This window comes from Nicotiana tabacum, chromosome 4, assembly GCF_000715075.1.
Source record: "Nicotiana tabacum cultivar K326 chromosome 4, ASM71507v2, whole genome shotgun sequence".
Classification (NCBI taxonomy): Eukaryota; Viridiplantae; Streptophyta; class Magnoliopsida; order Solanales; family Solanaceae; genus Nicotiana; species Nicotiana tabacum.
Window position 1 is genome coordinate 131,956,664 of NC_134083.1, and position 12,967 is coordinate 131,969,630.

Genomic DNA, 12,967 nt, shown 5'->3' on the forward strand with positions numbered 1-12,967 from the left:
CTTGCAGTCCCAGCATCACCTAATCCCATTTCGCACCTGCGGCCTTTTGACCGCTTCTGCGCCGCCGCATCAGCGGCCATTCCTTCGCAGGTGCGATAGCACCAGAACTCAGATGTTTATCAGCCTTCATCCTAAGTCCAAAATGAACCCGATTTCAATTTGTATCACACCCGAGGCCCCTGGGACCCCGTCTAAGGATACTATCGAGTTTCAAAAGATATAACGAACCTACTCGAGGTCTAAAATCACATCAAATAACAAAAAATCTACAAATCGTACCCCAATTCAACCTATTGAATTCATGAACATTCAACTTCTAAAACTAACGCCGGATAATATCAAATCTATTGAATCCTTGAACATTCAACTTCTAAAACTAATGCCGAATCATATCAAACCAACTCCGAATGAGTTCAAATTTTATACACAAGTCATAAATGACACAACAGACCTATTCCAACTCCCGGGACCAAAATTCGAATCCGATATAAATAAATTCAACTCTCGGTCAAACTTTTCAACCTTCCAAACCTTCAACTTTCTAACTTTCACCAATTCTAGCCAAAACGACCTACGGACCTCCAAATCATTGTCCGGACATACTTCTAAGTCCAAAACTACCCTACGAAGCTATCAGAACCATCAAAACTTCATTTCGAAGTCTTCTACATAAAAGTCAGACTCCAGTAAACTCTTTCAAATTAAGCTTCTAACTTTGGGACTAAGTGTCCCAATCCACTCTGAAACTCACCTGCTACGTCACACCTTTCATGGGTGAAACCCAAAGCAAAACACTGTCTCCGACCATGAATGAAACATCACGAACTCTCCAATCGGCATAATGCTTCTTCCTAGATTATGTTGTACGAGGCCGATCCTGAATCAACTTGATCTTCTCCAAGGTATCTCAAACCAAATCCGTGCCCAACAATCTAGCCACACTCGCTCAAACCAACCAATTGGAGAACGACATTGCCTCCCATATAGGGCCTCATAAAGAGTCATCTGAATACTCTATTGGTAGCTGTTGTTATAGGAGAACTCTGCAAGTGGCAAGAACTGATCCCAAGAACCCCCGAAATCCATAACACAGGCATGAAGCATATCCTCTAAAATCTGAGTAGTGCGCTCGGACTGTCCGTCCGTCTGGGGTGAAATGTTGTACTTAACTCAACCTGTGTGCCTAAAAAATAATGGACACTGGTACTCTATAAAGACAAATAATCTCGCGAATATAGATCTCAGCCATCCGCTCTAAAGAATAGGTTGTCACAACTAGAATGAAATATGCGGACTTGGTCAACCGATACACAATCAACCAAACTGCATGAAATTTCTTCGAAGTCAGTTGGAGTCCAACAACGAAGTCCATGGTAACACACTCACATTTCCACTCGGGAATCTCAAGTCTCTGAAACAAATCGTCCGGCCTCTGATGCTAATCCGTCACTTGCTAACAGTTCAGGCACCGAGCCACATACTCCACTATATCTTTCTTCATTCTCCTCCACCAATAGTGCTACCTAAAATCCTGATACATCTTAGCGGCACCTGGATGAATGCATTACCGCGAACTGTGGGCCACCTCGAGGATCAACTGACGTAACCCATCTATATTGGGCACACATAATCGGTGCTACATCCACAACACCCCATCATATCCAATAGAAACCTCCTTGGTATCACCGTTGTGTATCGTGTCCTTAAGGACAAGTAAATGAGGGTCGTCACACTAATGCTCTCTGATACAGTCATATAAAAGAAGACCGAGAAACCACACAAGTAAGAACCAGCTGGCCTCTGAAACATCCAATCTAACAAACTGATTGTCCAAGGCCTGAACATCTGTGGCTAGTGGCCTATCTGCTGCCGGTAGATATGCCAAACTACCCATACTCCCCGCCTTTCGACTCAAGGCATCGGCCACCACATTGGCCTTCCCGGGATGATACAAAATAGTTATATCATAGTCTTTAAGCAACTCTAACCATCTCCGCTGCCTCAAATTAAGATCTTTCTGCTTGAATAGATACTGGAGACTCTGGTGGTCGGTATGGACCTCATATGGAACACCGTACAGGTAGTGCCTCAAATCTTCAAGGCATGGATAATAGCTGTCAATTTCAAGTCATGGACAGGATAATTCTTCTCATGAACCTTCAGTTGCCGAGATGCATAGGCAATCCCCATACCGTTTTGCATAAATATCGCGCCAAGGCCAACACGTGACGCATCACAATACACAGTGTAAGACCCTGAACCCATAGGTAATACCAACATTAGGGTTGTAGTTAAAGCAGTCTTGAGCTTTTGAAAACTCGTCTCACACTCGGACCATCTGAAAGGAGCACCCTTCTAGGTCAATATGGTCATAGGTGCAACAATAGATGAGAAACCCTCTACGAAATGACGATAATATCCGGCCAAACCAAGAAAATTTTGAATCTCAGTAGCTGAAGATGGCCTTGGCCAACTCTAAACTACCTTAATCTTCTTCGGATCTACATTGATCACCTCACTCGACACCACATGACCCAAAAATGCTACCGAATCGAGCCAGAATTTACAATTTGATAATTTTGCATACAACGTCTTCTCTCTCAAGGTTTGGAGCACGATCATCAGATGTTGTTCATGATCCTCCTGTCTGTAGGAATACACCAAGATGTCATCAATAAACACAGTGACGAATAAATCAAGATATGACTGGAATACATTATTCATCAGGTGCATAAATATTGCTAGGACGTTGGTCAGCTGACATCACAAGGAACTCGTAGTGACTATACCGAGTCCTGAAAGCAGTCTTCGGAATATCCAAATCCCGAATCTTCAAATGATGATACCTTGGCCTCAAATCAATCTTTAAGAATACTCTAGCACCCTATAGCTGGTCAAATAAGTCATCAATGTGCGGCAATGGGTATGTGTTCTTCACTGTAACCTTATTCAGTTGCCGATAGTCAATACACAAATGCATAGAACCATCCTTTTTCTTCACAAACAGAACTGGAGCACCCCAGGGTGACACACTAGGCTAAATGAAACCCTTATCAAGCAACTCTTGCAGTTGTTCCATTAACTTCTTTAGCTCTGCTGGTGCCATACGGTATGGTGGGATAGAAATGGGCTAACTGCCCGACAACAAGTCAATACCAAATTTGATATCTCTATCGGGTGACATACCCGAAAGGTCTGCTGGGAACACATCAGGGAAATATCACACTACCGGAACTAACTCAACGGTACGAGTATCAATACTAACATCCCTCACAAAGGCTAGATATGCCTCACATCCCTTCTCAACCATCTGATGTGGCTTAAGGAAGGACACAACCCTACTAGGAATAAAATCCAATGTACCCCTCCACTCTAACTGCGGCAAACCTGGCATAGCCAGTGTCACAGTCTTGGCGTGACAATCCAGAATAGCATGATAGGGCGACAACCAGTCCATGCCCAAGATAACATCAAATTTTACCATGCTGAGTAACAATAGATCAACTCTAGTCTCAAAACTACCAATAACAACTAAACACGATTGATACACCCTATCCACAATAATAGAATCTCCCATGTGTGTGGACACATATATAGGAGAACTCAAAGAATCATGAGATATATCCAAATACGGAGCAAAGTAAGATGACACATATGAGTAACTAGAGCTTGGATCAAATATGACTGATGCATCTCTATAAAAAATCGGAACAATACATGTGATGACTACGTGTGATACGACTGCCTCCGTCCTACTCAAAAAAGCATAGAATCTGGCCTGGCCTCCCCCTCTATGGTGACCTCTACCCGCCTGACCTCCACCCCTAGCTGGCTGTGCAGGTATAACAGAAATTAGAGCAAGAACCAAAGCTAGAGAAGTTTGCGGACCCTTTGGAATACGTGGAGCCTGAGTAGTCTGTGGGGCGTACACCCCTCCTGAGTTTGGGGTAATCCCTCACCATATGCCGGGTATTACCATACTCAAAGCAAGCTCTCGGTGGGTGTGGCTGCTGAAATTAGCCCTGACCTTGTCAGCTAGACTGACTGTTGAAGGCACCCGTGCAGGAGGTGCACTAGACAATGGCTGAGAAAAATGGGCAACCTGAGACCTTAGAGTAGCCGGAGCACCACTAGAAGCTGGAAGTGCTGAATGAATTGGACGGATCACATAGCCTCTACCATGGCGGGCTACAGTTGGGGGGCGGGCACCACTATATCCTCTATAATCTGGAGGCCTCTTGGTCTCCCTATCCTCTATATCACGGACCCGCATATCCTCCAACCTCTACGTAATCTCTACCACCTACTGGTATGGAGTATCTGTCTGCAACTATCGAGCCACGCTGAATCTAATACCATAGTTGAGCCCCTCGATGAATTGGTGGACTCGCTCTCTGACTGTAGAAACCAAGGCAGGTGCATATCTGGATATCTCACTGAATTTGATGGCATACTCTAATACTATCACAGTACCCTGGCGTAGCTACTCAAACTTCACGTGCTATGTATCCCGAAGGGTCTAGGGAACAAACTCTCTTAAGAACATCTCTGAAAAATAAATCCATGTGAGTGAAGTTGCATCGGTTGGGCTACCCTTCTCGTATGCCCGCCACAACTAATACGTTGCTCCTGATAGCTAGAATGTAGTAAAAGCAACTCTGCTCGTCTCCACAATACCCAAGGTGCGGAGAATACGGTGACACTTCTCTAAAAAAAAACCTGAGCATCCTCTGTAGCTAGGCCGCTGTAAGTAGGAGGATGATACTTCTTGAACCTCTCAAGTCTAAGCTGCTCTTCCTCAGATGCCACTACCTTAACATCGGGTTGAACAGGAATGACAAGTTGCGTTGGCATAACCTCTAGGACCTAATCAACATGGACCCGCTGCTCTGGAGTATGGGCCGCGGGAATCTGAGCTCCTCCCCCAGCCTGAGATGTAGCTGGAGCAAGTGGAATCAACCCTGCCTAATCTAGAGTACCGAACATGCTTAAGAACTATGATAGGGTCTCCTGAAGTGCAGGGGTGACAACAGGCACCTCGGATGCCTGTCCCTAAATCGGAGCTACTGGTGGCTCCTCAGTCACTGCTCGGGAAGGTGCTCTAGTTGCACCACGTGCCCCTCCTCGGCTTCTGCCCCGGGCCCGACCTCTCGCGGCTCTAGCAGAAGACACGAGTGTCTGATAATCGAACCCGACATTGCATGTCCTCACCTTCTATGAGAGAATAGAAAAACAAGATTTAGATTTCGAAGTCAACAAATTCGCACGAAAGGGAATCAAAGAAGTGGAGTTTTCCTAACAGTTCCATAGCCTCTCGAAGATAAGTATAGACGTCTCTATAACGATCCGCAAGACTCTACTAAACTTGCTTATGACTTATAATACCTATGAACCTAGTGCTCTGATACAAACTTATCACGATCCCAATTTCCCATCGGAGGATATCGTGATGGCACCTATCCTCTAAGACTAGGTAAGCCTAACATTTATGAATACTTAACAGAATTTAATAGTTGAGAATATAAGATAATTCGATAAACTCATAATAAATCCAAAATAGAACATCTGTAACAAAACTCCCAAAGCCGGTGTAACTGAGTCATAATCTCTTCAGGAATATATTGTAAAATCCCAAATAAGCACTGTCTAGATAAAGAGTAAACAGTAGCCAAATAAGGACAAAAGCTGACTCCGAGGTCTGCGAGCGCCAGGCAGATATACCCGGTAGTCTTCGAACTGTATGATCCACTCACTGATGTCTAGCCTGTGTCGAGGTACCTACATCTGCACATAAAAAATGTGCAAAAGCGTAGTTTGAGTACACCACAACGGTACCCAGTAAGTATCAAATCTAACCTCAGTAGAGTAGTGACGAGGCCAGGTCAAAATCCCTACTAGGATAAGAAAAACTGAACAAGTATAGTATAGTCCAATAATAAAAATGAGGAAATAGTGACAATAAAGCAATACAACAAGGTAAGCTACAACTGAATTTAAAGCAATACAGGCAGTGAGAAAGGAACACATACTAAGAACGTCAAGGAAACAATGCAGACAAATACAAGTGAGGTAAATGATAGACAACAACAAGAATCACAACCGAGGTACCGCCTCATAATCATATTTCTCAATATCAATCACAATCTTTCCTTATATCACCGCGAGAGTCTTACATTTATTTTTAAAATTATTTTTTCCGAAAATGCTACCCGTGTTTTAGCTCAACTTATCACACCGCGTGTCTTCAAGTAATTCCCCTACTAGCAACACACGTGTCAAGTCTACCTTATCTCACTGCATGCGTGTCAACCCCTAGCTTTATACCACCGCATGCGTATCAATATCACAACATAATCACAACTCGTACCACAAGTGCCCATATGCCACAACTTGCAACAAAAAACAATACAATTATTTTCACAACAAATAGCCCATGGCTCAACCATAATGTGTGCACTAATCTCAACAATGAGAAAATAAAAGTAATAGCTCAGCAAGAAAGATATCTCAACAATTAACAACTTCCCCTCAATGTGATAACGGCTTTTACAACGTCCGTAGTTCCCCCCCCCACACACATACAAAGTTAGGCAAGATACTTACCTCACACAAAGCTAAATCAACCCACTAGTAAGCCTTTTCCGCGAAAATCCAACTCTGAACGGCTCGATTCTAGCCATAATAACTTAATACCATAAATACAAACCATAGGAAACTATTCCGGATAATAAAGTTGCAATCTTTAAGAAAAATTAAAAAGTCAACTCAAAGAGTCAAAGTCGGGCTTGGGTCTCGGAACCCGACAAAATTTATAAAATCCGAACACCCATTCTGATACAAGTCTAACTATATTAAAATTATCCAATTCTGACCTCAATCGATCTTCAAATCCTCAATTTATAGTTTAGAAAGTTTGTACAAAAATTCTCAATTTTTCCAACTCAAAAACTAATTAAATGATAAAAATAATGATGGATTCAAGAATAATAAGCAAATCCGAGTTAAAAACACTTACAAAAATCACTAACCCTCAATCTCCACTATTTCTGCCCAGTTATTTTGCTTATGCGGATATTAGGTCACTTCTGCGACTTCGCACCTACGGAAAATCCATCGCAGGTGCAGCCTCAACTAAAGCCTAGAGATTTCCGCTCCTGCAGACCAGAGTTCCCTTCTGCGGACTAGAGTTCATTTCTGTGGACGCCTGACTGCACCTGCGGTCTTGAGGCAACTGACCAAACTTCACTTCTCCAAAGGAAAATCCGCATTTGCGGACACACACATGCGCATGGACCACCGCACATGTGGTCCCAGCATCACCCAGTCCTATTTCGGACATGCGCCCTCTTGACCATTCTGCAGTGCCTCACCTGCGGCTATGCATTCGCAGGTGCGATTGCACTAGAACCCAGTTGTTCATCAGCCATCATCCTAAGTCCAAAATGAACCTGATTTCAATATGTATCGCACCCGAGGCCCTAGGACCCCATCCAAGCATACCATCGAGTTCCAAAACACATAACGAACCTACTCGAGGTCTAAAATCATATCAAACAACATCAAATCTATGAATCGTACCCCAATTCAAACCTATTAAATCCATGAACATTCAACTTTTAAAACTAACGCCGAATCATATCAAACCAACTCTGAATGAGTTCAAATTTTGTACACAAGTCATAAATGACACAACGGACCTATTTCAACTCCCATAATAAAAATTCGTACCCGATATCAGTAAAGTCAACTCTCGATTAAACTTCTCAATCTTCCAAACCTTCAACTTTTCAAACCTTCAACTTTCCAACGACCTACGGACCTCCAAATCATTGTACGAATATACTTCTATGTCCAAAATCACCCTACTGAGCTATCATAACCATCAAAACACTATTTCGAAGGCGTCTACATAAACGTCAAACTCCGATCAACTCTTTCAACTTAAACTTCCAACTTTGGGACTAAGTGTCCCAATTTACTCCGAAACTCACCCGTAATCAAACCAACCACCTCGATAAGTCACATAACCATGATTTAACATAGAGGAGGCAATAAATAGGGGAAGGGGGCTAAAATACTTAAAACGACCGGCCGAGTTATTACAAACTTGTTATTTTTCCAAAATGTTTTAAAGAACTTTTGTTACACACATACATTATTAACTAGTCTGGAACTAAAGTAACGCAAAATTCAACTCGAAGAACCAAATTAATTCGGAAAAAAGGAAGAACAAATGTACATATAGCGCAGTATATGTATGCACTTTACGAGCATGGCCAATCGTCCCAGCTAACATGTGTTTGGTCATGTTTGACTTGTATAGCATATGACAAACATGTGTTATACCTATTCAATTTTCAGTTCGAGTTATCTAACTTCTTGAAATGATTTTCCTGCAAATTATACTACTAATTAATATAGCGCATTCTGAAAATGCGGTATATTATACTTATTTATGTACCCAGTTTTTCCAACTATTCATGCATCAACTACTTTTCTTCAGTAATTTAATAAAAAAAATTCCTTTGTTCTTCATCTTCATCTATATTTTTTTAATCTTTCAATAATGATGGATGAGCAAAAAATTAGGGTTGTATTTAAAATTGTGTTAGAGAAGAAATGGATGCACTATAGTTATTCTCCTGCAACTACTGTTGAGTTGCCACCTCCAATAGACTACCACACATTGGTCTCTTTGTAATGCGAAAATTGGGGGTTAATAGCCATTCGGTGAAACATAAGGTACATTTCCATATTCAGTTACTCCACAAGATGTGGCTAGTTATGCGAATTCAGTATGCACGACAATGAAAGTTCGCAAGATTTTTAAGACCACCGAAAGAATTTAGGGGTTTAGTCGCGATAAGCATGCTTGAAATATATTTTATCTCAAAAATTGTGAATCGTAATGAAGTTTCACATACTCCGGCAAACACTTATCCATCTGAGGATATTTTTAGAGTTTTTTTATTCAAGCAAATACCATACCAAAGAGTCTGGCTTGGTCGGAACCACTCTCTGTTGAATAAGGAGCTAGAATAAAATATTTTACCAACGCATGAACAATCTAATTATGCAGGGATGATAAATTGGCAGACTTCATAGTCCGAGTGGTAGTGGCTTATTCATTATTTGTAGTACTTTTTTTATGCTTTCATTTTTTTCATAGGAATTTCAGCCCGACATTGATTTTTCAAACAAAACCTTTACAAGTTACAAACAAATATACAATGTTGGGACTTTCTCTAGTTTTAGAGGGACTGATCATGCTAGTGCATCCATAAGCCACCAACAAGGGCACAATGCGATGCCACTTACAAATTATAAATAGTAGGGTTAAACCATGAACTAAATAAGTTAAATTTTATAGTTTCATAATATTTATTATTTGATTGTTGGAATAGAAAAAATAATCAACAAGATGATCTTGTATCAACATAATTGGAAGAACATTTTAATAAGGATATAACAGTTGCACAAAGCAAAGAAGATGATAATGACTACGACAACAATATTGATGAGTCAGACGGTAATGTACAACTTTACGAATTTAGAAGATGCTGAAGATAAGAAATTAGTAGTGACAATAGATCATGGTGACACCACTGAGTAGGCTGCAATTGTGCAGCCTGATCTGATCATGCGGCCAGCGGTGTACATGGCGCGTGTGTAAATATCATTCTATGGAGATTCCTTTTTTTTATTACCTTCAAGGTCACTTTGATCTTGAGTGTCGATGCTTTCATAAGGGATAAGAATGATTTTCATATAGCAACTTGGTTTGAAGAAAGGCTAAAGGATATTCAAAAAGGTATGCTTTTTAATAGAAAGCATGACTTGCAAAGGGCGGTGTCACAACCCAAAACCTACCAATGGCCATGAGAACACCTAACTCACCGGCTAGGCAAACCAACAATTACAAATAATAAACAACCCATTAGCATGGATATAATAAGACTAAACAAGATCAATATCATAGATAAGTCTGAACTTAATAAAGAATATAAAACTATACAATATTTCTGGATCTGGTGTCATTGAGTACATGAGCTTATAAGATTAGCAAAATAAAAGGTCTGATATAAGTATAGTACTGTTTGAATCAAATAACAGTGATAATATGTAAAAAAAAGGTGACTTCAAGCGCCTGCGGTTGAGCCAACAGCACTACCTTGAGTCTCTAAGATCAGTAACTAAGCACCTTGTTGTACTTCACTAGTACCAATGCCTGGATCTATACAAAATGTGTGGAAGTATAGTATGAGTACCACTGATCTATGTACTCAGTAATTATCAAGTCAAACCTCGAAATAGTAGTGACGATCATTTAACCAACATGATACTTACTTCATATCACGACCTCAATTCCCTCCATAGGATGTCATGATGGCACCTAGTCTTTAAGACTAGGTAAGCCTAACTCTTACTGAATTAATGGAAAAATTCAACCAACAACAATTAAATATAAAATAGAAATTTCTATATAAAGCCAACAATCCCAAAATCGGTAGTGCATGTCATAAGCTCTATTGAGTTCACTAGAAAATCTCTTAAGTACAACTGCTCTAGAATAGAAATAAACTGTACAGAAATAACTTTCAAAGGTGACTTCGAGGCCTACGAATGCGATGGCAGGTATACCTTGAAATCTCTACAGCAATATCGAATCTACTATCTAACAATCCACAGACTCCGAAGTACCTGGATCTGCACAAAAATGTACAAAAGTGTAGTGTGAGTACACCACTGTCGGTATCCATTAAGTATCAAGACTAACCTCGGTGGAGTAGTGACGAGGTACAAGTCAAGACACTCACTAGACAAAGTAACATGTCCACTATAAAAGTATAAAGCTAATAGTGGAAAGCAGAAATCGATAAATGGCAACAAAATCAACATGTGATATAAACGGTAAAAGAAACAAGAACACCGAGAAGTATCGTTGAAACCAAATAAGGAGAACAGAAGACAATCAATTAATCAAGTCGTGCTAACACATGGTTCACAACGAAATCATCTCGTGATACCTTATCTTATAGTCGCAAGTCAAGGGTCTTAACCCACCGTCATGTACTCACGGCACCCCGTGCCCATATCTCGAATCACAACCGTACGAACAACTCATGTGCCAATATCTCAATTCGCCCAGCATGATCACATGCTCACATTTACAATCCGCCCGGCATAGTCACAGGCTCACAATCACAATCCGCCCGGCATGATCACAGGCATACAATCACAATTCGCCTGGCATGGTCACATGCTCAATATCAACATGGAAACAGACAATACAAGAACACATGGACATGATCAATAAATGTCGAGTTTTATACTCCTGAGCTAGTATAAGTGGCATGCTACGTTGTATGCTTGCGCGAGTGTAATACTGCAGCCCAAGTCAACAAGTAATATCAAAGACATCAAGTAGCTCATCAAAATAACAAAGGAGGTCACATAGGGTGTATGACAAACACAAGGAAAAGTACACCATCACACGAAAATCACCAACACAATGTCCCCAAACCATCACACATCATCCCTGACATTGCCACCCTTATCTCTCCGATAGCCACCCTATCACTTCCCCCTGACAATATCATTAGCCACCCTTATTTCTATGATAGCCACCCGTATCACTCGATATAATAGCTGCCCGTATCACTCAGTATAATAGCCACCATTATCACTCCACCCGGACAATGATATAATAGCCACCCTTCACTCCGTATGTTTAATAACAGTGAGATATCACCCTTATACTCAGCATAACAATAACCAAAACCACACAACAATTCACAAATGGTAACATCACAACAACACGATGTATCAACTCGTAACACAAGAGCTCATAGGCCACAACCTTTCCAAAGATCGAACAATATATTTTCACAATAAATAGCCAAGGCTCAAACACAATATGTATAACATCTCAATAACAACAAAATAACGAGAAAGTAACTCAACAAGGAACAATACCCCCTTTAAGCACAACTTCAATTAAAATACATTAATGACTTTTGATAACTTCAGTTCCGATTAATTGTTTAAGGATAAACTCAATAATGAAAGTATCTCTACAAAATGGCAACTCTGTATTCTACTGTATGAATTTGGCTAACAATGAAAGAGATGTCATGAACTAGTACTACGTCTAAATTCATGAGAATAATCCAGCCACAAAAGGATATCGTGTAACAACAATTTCAACTAAAAGTAACTCCACAATAAAAGAAATCACTTAATTATAAAAGTGATAACAAGTCCAAATAAAGCATTTAAGAGCAAACTCGACAAGTAAAGAATGTGACATGTAACGACAACTTCAAATAAAGCATGTGATAGTAGACATAACGAATACAATATATAACATGTGCTAACAAATTCCAAGTAAATACATGAAAGAAGCCTAGGAGTCTAAACCGGTCAATTTCCACATGTAAGCCCGAGTACGTACTCGTCACCTTGCGTACATGACTTTCACATAACACAATAAGTACAAACGACTGAAATCCTAAGGGGTAGTTCCCCCACACAAAGTTAGGCAAGATACTTACCTCAAAGAAGCTAAACCGATATTCTAAAATGACCTTCTCTAGTGAAACAATCTCCGTACGGCTCAAATCTAGCCAAAAAAAACTTAATATCATAAATAAAAACCATAGGAAACAATTCCGAGCTTCAATCTTTAATGAAAACTAAAAAGTCAATCCAAAAAGTCAACCCCGATATTGCACCTTGGAACCCGACAAAATTCATAAAAATCCGAATACCCATTCCGATACGAGTCCAACCAAACCAAAATTATCCGATTCCGACCTCAAATAGTCCTTCAAATCCTCATTTTACATTTTTGAAAGTTTTCACAAAAACTCCCATTTTACTCCCATTCAAATCACTAATTTAATATTAAAAATAATGATGGAATCATGAAATATAATCAAATCCGGGTAAAGAACACTTACCCCAA